The following is a 10,847-nucleotide window of genomic DNA, read 5'->3' as shown; positions in this document are numbered from 1 at the left end:
TTCCGCTGCTCCTTGTCGTCCTCTAGAGCTGCAGGATGCGGGTGCTGGGGAGCGGAGCGCCACCCGTGAAGGGTAGTGTTCAGGGGCTCCAGACCTCAGGGGACCCAGGGCGAGTGGAGGAGGCAGAATGGATTCATTGTGTAGGGCTTCTCAGCGTGGGGTGGTGGGACGTCCACCGAGGTCACCGCTGTTCTGATGGGGACCCAAGGCTGATCTCCCTCTACCCTTCCTGCCAGAATCCAGGGGACAGAAGAGAGAGAATTCCTCTGACTGCATGATTGCTTCACCCACCCAGGGCACAGGTGCGGAGTCACAAATGCTCCCACGTGCGTGTCCCATGTCTGGACCTCGGCCCGGGGCGGCAGCAGCTGGGCAGTGTTTTCCTCCTTGAGTTGAGACGCAGCCACGCAGAGAGCTGAAAAGGCAGACTCAAGGTCACAAACCCGGGGCTTTCTCGCCTGTGGTGTGGGCCCAGTGTAGGGGCATGGGGCAGCCCCGGCCACTGTGCACCTCTCCCCGCTCCTTCCTCACCCCTGGCCAGCCCCCACCTGCTCTGATGCACGGAGGCTGCTGGGTGGGGCACCTGGTAACCTTGCGGAAAGTCTCAGAGACCCCAGGATACAGAAGCGGCTGGCAGAGTGTGATTCCTGCGTCATTTCTGAGCATGGTGAAGAGCGGGCTCTGTCACATCTGAACTCTCCCAACCAGAGAGAGGCCTCAGTCCCTCTTGGAGAAACAGGCTAGGTTGGTCCCCTGCGCACTCGCCAGCGTCCCTTGGACAGGAGTGACTGCAGCGTCTGTCAGACTCCTGCTGTGTGCACGTTTCTTAAGCGCAGGCTTCGAGCTCGTGCCCGTCCCCGGGACCGAGTTCCCTCGCACCCTGCCTCTCATTCTTTGGGTGGAGTCTGGAGAGCACCAGGGTGGCTTGTCCAGGCCCACGTGGGCACTGCCCCCGGAGCCAGAGCGGCAGGAGGGGATCCACGCGGGTGCATTCAGAGCAGCCCGGCCCTGGGGCCTCCCCCGGAGGACGGTGTGCACAGTGCGGGGTACCGGAAAGCGAGGGCGAGAAGGTGGGGATCCCAGACGGGGCCTGGGGGGTCTTTGGTGATGTGATGAAGGCACTCGCAGTGCCTTGAAGACGGGAGACGTTAAGTGCTCGTAGCACGAGGCGGCCACGTGAATCGGGGGACGAGAGCGGAGAGCTGCAGGAAGGAACAGAAATGCTTTGCCCCGCAGCGCTCGCACCGGAGCTAAACCCTCCTGTTACCGAACGCTCAAAACCATCGAGTGAAAAATGTTTTTAATACTTTCCACCTGTATGCCAAGCCGATGTGAACACTTCAGAGGCAAAATACAAAGGGGGCGGGGAGAGGAAAAGAAAGGCAAAAGAAACTGGGTCAAGGTCAAACGAGGTCACGAGGGCGTCACCCTGACTGGAAAGAGGAGTAGTATGAGATGAAAGCCCAGGAAGCTCCCTCTGGCTCTGCCACGTGAGGACGCAGGGCGAAGGTGGCCATCCGCCAGCCAGGAACAGCCCCTCCCGCACCAGACACGGAGTTAGCCACACCCAGGCCCTGGACTGGACTTCTCCAGGGTGTGAGAACCGTCTGTTGTAGCACCCCAGGCCGACTGAGACGGGGCTCAATCAGAACAGACACGGACTAGCTCAGCAATAACAGCTCCTCTTTTGGGGGGTGTTAAGACAAGATACAGAGAAGGGTACGGAAGGGCGCGAGGCAGCAGTCGATCGAGGTCGGCGCGTTCTCTGGTTTTTATACAGTTAACGAAGAGGCTGGTGACACGACAGAATTTGGACGTCGGGTCAATGCCAAATGATGGAAATGGAGTTTTCCCTTCCATGTATAGACAGAAAAAAGTCACTAATTGAGTGAAAATGGATACAAGAAATAAACACCAAATAATCGATGATAGAAATTCATCTGCATGTCCTAGCAACCACAATGAGAAATGTCACCCGCTCAAAGACAGATGATCAGATGGAATTTTTTTGGTCACTCTAGAAAAAGACACACTCAAAACATCAGACCCCTGAAAAATTGATCATAAAAGATGGAAGAAGATATAGTGGACTTACCTTGTTAATTTTACGGAAATTCACTACAGCAAAAATCTCTAAACAGCAGAAATGAGTAAATGTTCAACTTACCAGGAGAAAAACTTTTTTTAATAGTTGAAAACTTAACAGGTAACGAATACAAGTGCTTCGAAATGCATAAAGTTAAAAGTATTACGACCACAAGGAGAGACCGACCGAATCAGAAACGGGAATATTGACATGCCCCCTCCCGATAATGGACAGACCCGAAGGCAAAAGTTTAATAAGAACATTGAACAACACAACTAACAAACTGATCTAAAGCACGTGTATCATACCCTGCAATCACAGACTAGGCATCCCTCTCAAAAACAAGACACCATAACGAAAATTTTAAAGCACTAGAAATCAAACAGTTAACAAAAGTCAGAAAACTAACAAATCCAAGGAAACAAAAAAAAACCAACTTCAGGATAAAGCTAGAGCAGCATCTAGGGGGAAACTGCTAACCATTTCCCAACTTAAATGTTTATAATAGAATTAGGAATGAGAATACATGGAAATCGGTCATGAGAAGATTATAAAGAGCAGAAATGAATGAAATAAAACTCCAAGTCATGTTGAAAGGACCCAGAGCTGGCTTAACAGCAGATGAGACAGAACCCACGAGGTGGGTTTCAGGGAACAGGAGCGGGAGGTGGAAATCGGGCTCGAGACAGCACCATTCTTACAAAGATGGAAGACGTGGGTGGGGTGGGTACCGGGGCGCGGCAGGCGGCCTGACGTGCTGCGTGCGGACGTGGCCGCCGCCGCCGCTTTACCGAACCTACAGCACCGTTGGCCACGCAGCTTCGCAGGTCTGCTTCCCTGACCTTGGCTTTGGGCTCCATCACGTGACTAGCGGTGGGCAATGAGAGGTGAGCAGACGTGACCTAGCCGAGACTTGGCGTGAGCTTGCGTGGTTGGGGTCACCTCCTCCCGCCTCAGCCGTCATCCTGAGGAGATGCTCCCTCGTCCACTTTAGCAGGAGGAGGACGAGGCCCACATGTAGCAGAACCATCCCAGCTGGCCCAAGATCTGTCGTGAGAAGCGGAGCTGCCCGGCTGAAGCCAGGCTCCGCACGGGCATGTGGGTGACGGTGACCAGTGCTCTCCGTCGGGGGCTCTCGGGCAGGCAGCAGTAGTGAACGACAACGTGTGGATCCACCGAGAGGAAGAGGAAGAAACGGGGTGGATGCCACGTGTCAAGATCCAGGTGCTGACGATGCTCCGAATCCAATTCACGGCCCATCGATTTAAAAAGTCTTTAAGAAATCGAAGCAGGGTGACAAAAGTCCTGCCTAGTCGCATCACGGTCAACCTGCTGGACACCCCGATGCTCCGAATCCAATTCACGGCCCATCGATTTATGAAAGTCTTTAAGAAATTGAAGCAGGGTGACAAAAGTCCTGCCTAGTCACGTCACGGTCAACCTGCTGGACACCAAGGATGAAGAGGAAAGAAACCTTCAGAGCAGGCGGACGGTCACAGTTCTCACAGGGCACTAAGAAACCCGGCAACCTGGCCCCGGAAGGAGGGAGCGAGACGCGGACTCGCCGGGACGACCCGCTCAGACCACCGGACTCGGCTCACAGGCGAACAGAGTAAAGTCCCGGCCTCCCGCGCTGAGCCTCGGCGTCACCCAGTGGTCCCCCGGCTGAGAAGCTGCAGAGCCAGGCCATGGACCCGGGTCCTGTGATGCCCCACCTGGGCTCCCCCCGCCACCACAGCTGCTTCTAGAGACAAGCTGCCCTTGGAGGGGACACGCAGGGCTCAGCTTCCACTGGGGATCAGCCTGGGGTGGCTCAGAGTGCAGTTGTCTGGCTTCTAGGCCACATGCAGATAGAGGTCTGGTCTCCTCAGGCGTCTGCAGCCTCCCCGGGGGCCTCGTGACCGGGTCACCCTCATGGTCGCTGCTACTGCTGCCAGTTGGTGATGGTCCGAGCACCGAGGGGGAAGAAGCTGAGTCTGAGTTTCTCAGGAGCAGACCCTGAGGCGAGGGTGGAGAGCAAATTCAGGGGGACCCGGGCCTGAAGTGCACTGCCATGCTGGGAGCCGGGCACGGGCACAGGAGCAAGGCCAAGGTCCGGGTGGGCAGTGACGCTGTCTGCTGGCATCATCACGTTGGATCTGCGTAAGTGCCTTCCACAGTGGCCACGAGGGGCCCCCCGAGAGAGAGATGACGAGAGCGAAGTGGGAAGCTTGCCCAAGGCCTTGCTGCGGAGGGCACAGCTGGGCGTGAGAGCCGAGCAGGCCTGGCCCCTGAGCCTGCAGGGCTTCCTGAGTAGGTCTTCTCCGCTGCCCGGGACTGTGGGAAGCAGGTGCAGAGCCCAAGGCCTGCACGGCTGTCACCCCAGAACCCCCTTCCAGTGAAAGCCAACCGGGACCACCGTGGCCAATGCAGGGGCGGTGCCCAGCGTGTTGGGGGTATGGAGCGAGTGAGTCAGTGAACGACTTCGGTGGCCCGGAGCCTCTCTGACAGGGTGGCCAGGCTCCCGCTGCCCGTCTGAGTCACCTGGCCCGTGGCTGTGGCCTCAGAGCTCCCCGCTCCCTACGGCTTGAGTGGGCCCTGAGGGGCGCATGCCTCTGCCGCAAGAGAAAGTGCTTCTGGCGAAGACGTGGGCTCAGGTGCTCGCCCACCCCCAGCACCCAGCTTCCAGCAGCTCCCCTCTCCCACGTGTCTGCCTTGCCTCGAGCAGGGGGTGCTCGAGGGTGCCAGGCACCGAGAGCGGGAGCTGTAACTGTGGCGCAGCCATCCCTTGGCGCTGCATGAAACAGGGTAATGGAGGGTGAAATTTCACAGCCACGATCTGTCAGGGGGATGCCGCAATTTCCATGGCATGCCGCTGGAACAGAACTCGGGGTGCCCCGGCCAGAGAGGGAGCTGCTGCTACGCAGAGGTCCCCGGAGACGGCCGGCCTGCTCGCCCGGGCCGCTCTGGCTGGCGAGCTGCTGCTGACCCGTCCTGGCCGAGCTCCGGTGCCCCCGCTCCGGGGAGTGGGCTGTCGGGCCCCGCCCTGGCTCAGCCCCAGCGCGGTGGACTGGCAGGCTGGCCTGTCTCAGGTGTAGCTTATGGTGTGACGGTGGCTGGGACACCCCCGTTGATTCAGTTTGCCACGTCCTGGGTCCTAGAGAGTACCAGCCGCCCACGCGCTAGAACACGGGCCTCCCCGCACCTCGCTGTGCGGACGGCCAGAACTGGAGCAGCTGGCCACGCGGGCCCCTGGGACGCTGGTCCCTGTTCTCCTCCCCCCACAGTCCCTCCTCTTTAGGGAGCTTGGGAGGCTTTGCGAGGGGCCGATGGGGACGCGCCAGGCAAGCAGCTCCTTGTGCTGCTGTGTGCACACTCGGAGACCCCACACCGAGACTGGGGTCCCTCAGGGTGCTGCAGAGAAGCTGGTGCCCTCCCTACTGCAGGAAACGCACGGCAGCAGCGCTGGGCGGGGGCCGGGCCCTGGGCGTGAGGGATGGGAGGGGAGGGGCGGGACCGGCGTGGGCCAGCACAGCTCGGAACACCAAACCTGCTCGTGACACTCACGGGGCCCACCCGTCCACCCCACCAGCTGCCACTGGAGCCCCTCGCGAGGTACTCTGTGTCCACAGAGAACTCGCCTTTCATAGGTCTGAGACTCAAACAGCTCTCTATGGCCAAGGCGATGACCAGGGTCAGGGCTTGGAGTGTGACCGGGGCCAGGGTGCAGAGTCCTCTTTGGGGCATGGAGGCACAGGAGCACCCCTTTTCCAGTCCCTGCCTGACAGCGAGGGGCCCGAGTTTTCATTCTGGCCCCCCTCCCGGTCCTCAGCACAGGACAGAGGAAGGGAGGAGCAGGTCAGGGGAGCAGGACCTGGGCCTGGTGCATGTGGCTCTGGTTCTTGGGGTTCCTAGCTGAGGTCAAGGGCTCTCGCCGGAGACTGGGACCCAGCCCCCCTGGGCCGGAAGGGTCCATGCTGGAGGTGCAGTCCCAGGCCTCACCTGCCCTGCACACCTGTGGGACAGGGAGACCTGTGTGTCTCCCTCTCAGCCGCCCTGTGGGTGGAGTCTAGTGCCAGGCTGGGGACCAGGTTAATTGTGACCTGGGGCGCGAGTCAGGGCATTAATTGGAGGGGCCGGCTTGTAGGAGAGGAGCAGCAGACGCCTGATTAGGTGGTGCCGCCGTCCCCAGCCCCTGGGCACAGGGCTCTGCATTCCTCAGCCATGCCCGCCCCCGCTTCCTGAGGGAGACCCCAGATGCGAGGGCCCCTCTCAGCCCGGCCCCATGGGGCGGCAGAAGTTTTGCCCCTAAAAGGTCTTTGAGAGCCCCAGAGGTCAGTGCCTCTCAGGTCGCTCTGTTAGGGGGAAACAAGCTCTCGCAGACCCCCAAACTCGTAGACCCCAATTTGAGAAGCACCGTGCCCACCGGGGAAGATCCAGCCGGCTTTGCCTGTGAGAGTGTGGGGGACCCATCATGGGCTCGTCGCGCCCTCTTCCCTGCCATTGGCTCCTCCTCTACCTTAGAGAGTCTCCCCTCCTAACCCTGCTTCAGAAGGCAGCACGCCCCACCCCCTCCCCGCCCCATGCGGTCTCCGGGCAGAGGCCCTTTGCCTGGGAAGAACCAAGGCCGTACACAGGGCCCATGGTCGCCACCCGACTGACCTCTGTAAACGTGGGTGCCCCACCCCCCACACTCAGCCAGGCACCGAGTAGGAATCAGCACATTGTTCCCTTCCTGGGCGGGGGAGCCCAGGGCCCCTCCCACGGCTGCACACTCACTCACAGAGGTCTGGGTGGGTTACCTGGATGCTGGGTGGGGGCAGGGCGAGAAGCGGATCTGCGTTCAGTGAGGTGGGGGCTGGTCACAGAGCCACCCGAGGTGGCAGTAGCAGCCTGCACGTGTGGTGAGGGGCTCCCCTTCCGGGGAGCCCAGGCAGGGCTCTGCCAGGAACTGGAGAATGCTCCTGGCCCTGGGCGCCCAACGGGCCCCTCCCTGCTGGCCCGCGAGCTGGGTCCAGGGCCAGCCTGTGTCCGGCCTTCCGGACACATCGGCAGTCTCATGGCACCGGTCTCGGGTCTGTAGTCCCCAACCAGCCACGTGGTCAAGGTGGAGCCGGAGGGGCGTCTGGGCCTCAGAGGCCAGTCCCCCTGTCCCAGGACAGCTTCAAGGAGGTCCAAGCTTGGAGGCGGGATGGATGGGCAGGACGCGGTGGACGGAGCAGAGCGGAGTGAGCCGGGGTGGCCAGAGTGGACGCTGGGAGCTCGGCCAGCACTCACCTGTCTCAGCACTCAGGCCAAGTCCAGGGAAGGTGACTGACAGGGCTCTGGGTTCTGCCGCTGTTCACCGTGCCCTGATGAGGTGGGCCCACCTGGTGGGTCTACCTTTATTTTTGGGGGGGCTGGGGCAAGCCCGTGCCCAGCGTGACCCACGCCGGGGCAGGGGGTCTAAGCGTGTCCTAGGCAAAGATGATCTGCCAGGGAGGGGAAGGAGGGGACAATGTCCCAGCCAGAGCAGGCCTGGGCGAGGGCCCGGGTGTGGCCTGCAGTCTGGCCTGGAGGCCGAGGGTGGTCGAGGCAGGAGGGGAGTGGGCAGAGGGGCGGAGTTAGCAGAGAGCAGGCGCCTGGGGACTTTCAGAAGACTGTCGCAGGTCAGAGGGGTGGCTGTGGCCACTGGGGAGGGGACTAGAGCTGCCATAGACAGAGGCCCACGCGCCTGGGAGGGGATGAAGCGGACACTCCACGAGGGGCGAGGGCCCGTCCCCCAGCCTCTGGAGCCCCGGCCAGACCCCGGCACAGACACTGGGGCAGCTAGCTGTGAGCAGACCGTTTCCCGTGTCCCCCCAGGGCACCCTCGTCACCCACAGTCCCCAGAGGCTGGATGGGCCGTGATGAGTGCCCCCTGGGATGGCAGGGCACCTCTGACTGTGCCCCTTTGTGTTCAGGCGGCCCCACAGACCAGCTCGCTAGAATGCAGAGTCTCAGGTCCCCCCCACCCCCGCCGGGCCTCTGAGCCCGAAGTGGCACTCACCAGAGCCCCGGAGGTCTGCATGCGCATGGGGAGTCGAGACACTGGGTGCAAAGCCAGCCTCGGTTTCCTCCGTTGAACGGGTCTGGGGCCTCCCTGCCTGCCCCGGCCCAGAGGAGGTGGCGATGCCGACTTGAAAGCGGGCCGGGCAGGCTGTGTCCCCCAGGCCCCAGAGTGGGCTGTCACCCATAAACCACTGTATCTGTGCCTCCTTCTTCCTCCCCAGCCCAACCTGGGGCTTCATGGGACAAGAGACAGGAAGCCAAGGCCCAGGACAGAGGGACAGGCATGAGGGGCATAGGTAACCTTTGAGAGCCCCTTGGGGCCCCCGGGGGCAGGGCAAAGAGAAGCCTAGGCGCATGAGTCAGGCTGGCCCCGCTCTCCCAAGCTCGTCTCCAGCTAAATTACCGGGTCTGGCCGGCCGGCCGTATAAAGGCGCCCGCACAGCCCAGCCACAGTCCCTGCCGCAGACTCCCGCCATGAGGCCGCTCCTGGTGCTCCTGCTTCTGGCTGCTCTCTGCACTGACCTGGGTAAGCGTCGCCGACCTGGGCGGAAGGGTCAGGGACAGACAGCTGCCTGTGGGGCTGGCTCTGGTCTCAGGGGTCTGCAGTGTCAGCCTGGATTGGGCGCTGCCGGGAGTGGGGGGCGGCCCTCGTGGCTGCTCCGTCCAGCCAGACCTGGAGACCTCTGTGTTCCTTTGGGCCGTTCCTGGTATATCTGGCTCTGAGGGGGCGGCAGTGACAGACTCAGGTGCGAGGCGCGGGCTGCAGAGCCCCGGGCTGGGCGGAGGGATCTGGGTTCGAGCCGCAGTCCCATCAGCCCCGTTCTCACTGGACATAGGGATTTCTGGGAAGTGGGACTCAGTGCAAGGCCAGGGAAACGGAGTGGTCGCCCCTCCAGCCGCAGCTCAGCCCCAACCCGATGACCTGGCTGCGCGATCTTGAACCAGAAGAGCATCTGCAGCTTTTGAGGCCACCGGAAATGAGGCCTGGGGAGGGGTGACACAGCCTGTGATTACCAACTAAACAGTTATTACCCAGGGTTAATTAGCCCCATCAGCCTCCCCTGAGAGTGGGGTGCTGAGGTGAGCCTCCAGCTGCCCCGGGAAGCCCTTGGGGGTGCAGAGCGGACGGGGAGGGGACCTGTGGGTGGAAGGAGGCCCCTTGGCCATCTGTCCCAGCCTGGGGAGGCTGGAGAGACGGATGGAGGGGACGTTTGGGCAAGGACGCAGGCTGGTCTGGGGCAGGGCAGAGGGCAAGGTGGCACGTCAGAAGGGAGACCGGCAAAGGCGAGAGGCGGGAGGGGCCGCAGGCGCTTGGCAGGCAGCCCCCAGCCCCGGCCGTGCGAGGAGGGGGCGGGCGGGGCCCTGGGCCGCCCTTCCTCCGGTCTTGGCTTTCCTGGGAGGCTGATGCGGATGGCACCTGAAGGAAGGGCCACTGCTCCAGGGGCCTGAAGAGATGCCCCATGAAGTCTCAGCACGGCCCCAGGACACTGGGACGTCCCAGAGGCCCCTGGGGGGACCTAGGAGAGTCCCCTTGCCCCCATCAGCACCTAGGACATCGTTACGGACAAGGGCCACCCCCCGATGGGAAGGCCTGTCCTTCTTGGGGTTTCAGAACCCTAACCTGGGAAGCAAGGTCTGTGAACTGGGGGCGCTGAGCCTGACCCATCGCTTGCCTGTGGTTCAGCCAAAAGCATCCCCAACTCTCCACGCCAGGACGAGGGCTCTGACACCGGTTGGCCCACTGAGGGGACGTCACCTCATTCCACAGGTGCTGGCTCCGAGGTCAGGGTGGGCGTGCCTAGTCCTACAGGACACCCTCAAAGGCGCCCCTTGCAAGAAGCCCCCTGTGGGCCCCCCCGCAGGACTCCCAGCCCTGGCACAGAGGCACCCCTCCCCTCCACCCGTTAGCAGGGTGCTCCTGGCTAGCCCACCTGCCACCTGCCCCGTCACAGCTCCTGGGTCCTCCTAGCCTGGTCCCAGCTGGCCCGGCCTCTGTCATGCTGCACCTTCTGCCTGAGGGTCCTTTCCCCAGGTGACAAATAGAAGTCCATGCACCTGTGCACGTCCTGCTCCAGGGCCATCCACTGCAGGAAGTCTTCCCAGATGGCCCCTGCCCTCGATTCAGACCACTCGCCTCCTGGCCATGGATGGGCCTGGGGCAAGGTCGCCGGCAGCCCCAGGCAATGAAGGGCGGGCGGGTCCTTCCCATGAACCAAACAAGTCGTCAGAGCCGCGGCCGTGCTCCGGTCCACAGCGGTCCCAGCCCAGCGCCTCGCGAAGGGGGTGGGGCAGGGGCCCAGGCCTCATCTTCCAGGTGAGGACACTGCGGCTCGGAGAGGGAGGGGATAATGACAAGTAGGACCTTGGCCACCTCGGAAGCTGACATGCTGCCCACGTCCTCTTTCCCGAGGACATCTGCAGACACCCACGCCCCACCCTCACCCCCACGCCTGCTGTCAGGCTAGTGCTCACACACACAGGGCCAGTCACCGCCACCGTGTCCCCAGCTCCACCCCTCCCAGGGGACCAGGAGCACCTCTGGAGGGAGGGAGGGAAGGAGGAAGGAAGACAGAGGAGGCTCAGGGAGAGCCTGCCGGTGGCGGCCATGCGCATGCGCAGGCAGCGGTGTCCAAGGGACGGCGCAGCCCCAGGCCAGGCCCTCCCCCCGCCCCGCTGATGGCCTGCACTTCCCTCCCCCCAGCCCGGGCCCTGCACTGCCACGTGTGCTGCGGCCACGAGAACTGCGAGTCGC

This window comes from Pteropus alecto, unplaced genomic scaffold (genome assembly GCF_000325575.1).
Source record: "Pteropus alecto unplaced genomic scaffold, ASM32557v1 scaffold105, whole genome shotgun sequence".
In the NCBI taxonomy this organism is placed as follows: Eukaryota; Metazoa; Chordata; class Mammalia; order Chiroptera; family Pteropodidae; genus Pteropus; species Pteropus alecto.
This window is presented reverse-complemented; position numbering follows the sequence as displayed.